Genomic DNA, 1,275 nt, shown 5'->3' with positions numbered 1-1,275 from the left:
TCTTGGCTTCTAGAAGAGAACTACCGCTTTGGTTCACACAAAGGGCCATGAACCTTGTGAATACATTAATGCTTTGTTGTTCAGTCCCACAGTCGAGTCCGACTCTTTGCGACCCCATGGACTAGATCCCGCCAGGCCTTCCTGTCTTCCGCCATTCTCTGAAGTTGGCTCAACTTCATGTTTGTTGCATCTATGACACTGTCTAACCATCTCATCCTTTGCCATCCCCGTCTTCTTTGACCTTCATTAATTAATGCTAGATCAAAGCATTTCTACAAACAAGATGTTAGTTGGCCAATACAAAGGTTACAGGTCACTTCATTAGGATAAACAACTCCCACAAACTTTTCCCACTGTTGAATACATTATGTAACGTAACATCCTGTTTCCTAACGAACAACATTTAACTCTGTAATGACTGAAGTGTAAGCAACTTGCAATTCCAACAAAATGCTTTACAGGGACGACAGAACAGGCAGATCAAGATGATTTTAGAGGGCACCTCATGAATGCATCTGTCCTTTACATGGAAACAAAAGCCCACCATCGGGAGTGTAGCAGAGCATGGCTAAGTATGTAGGCTGCACCCCACACACAAAAGTCCAGCGCCCACCACTTTGTGGCACCTCAAAGGCGCCAACACAGAGTTCCACAACATGGATCCTCCTGGTTTTTGCTTTGGGGCTCCCCAAACTCACCGTGTCACCACAGTGCAACAGCATGGTTCATAGTGCCACCACAGTGCAACAGCATGGTTCTGAAGCACAGCTCCTCAGGGGTCCTGATGATTTTGGTGCCAGATAAACCCAGACTCACCATCAAATCACATATCATGTCCATAGTCACAGACTGCACCACAAAAATGGTGCCAGCACAGTGCAAAAACAGTACAGATCCTCATGGATCTTCAGTATTTTTTCATTGGGCTACCCCATATATACCATCAAATTACATCTCATGCCTATAGCCACAGATTACACTAGAAAAAAATCACAGACCCCCACAGTGTTCCAAAGCATGGATTGTTTGCTGCTGGTAAACACAAATAATAGGTGGTAATTCATAATCCAGGCCCTGCGGGATTTGGTGCAATTCCGCAGGGCCTGTAAGACGGAGCTCTTCCACCAGGCTTTCGATTAGGGGCCGCCGCCGCTGTCCCCCCCTGCTGTATACCATCAATGTGGGGGGGAGGGCCCTAGGAGACTAGGGGAACATAATGCCACACAGTCCTCCAGTAATAAGTTTAAAGAAAGTAAAAAGCCAGAATCATTCTGT

This window comes from Gekko japonicus, unplaced genomic scaffold (genome assembly GCF_001447785.1).
Source record: "Gekko japonicus isolate JY-2015 unplaced genomic scaffold, Gekko_japonicus_V1.1 scaffold5084, whole genome shotgun sequence".
NCBI classification, from domain to species: Eukaryota; Metazoa; Chordata; class Lepidosauria; order Squamata; family Gekkonidae; genus Gekko; species Gekko japonicus.
The sequence above is the reverse complement of the archived record's forward strand: the minus strand, read 5'-3'. Positions refer to the sequence as shown.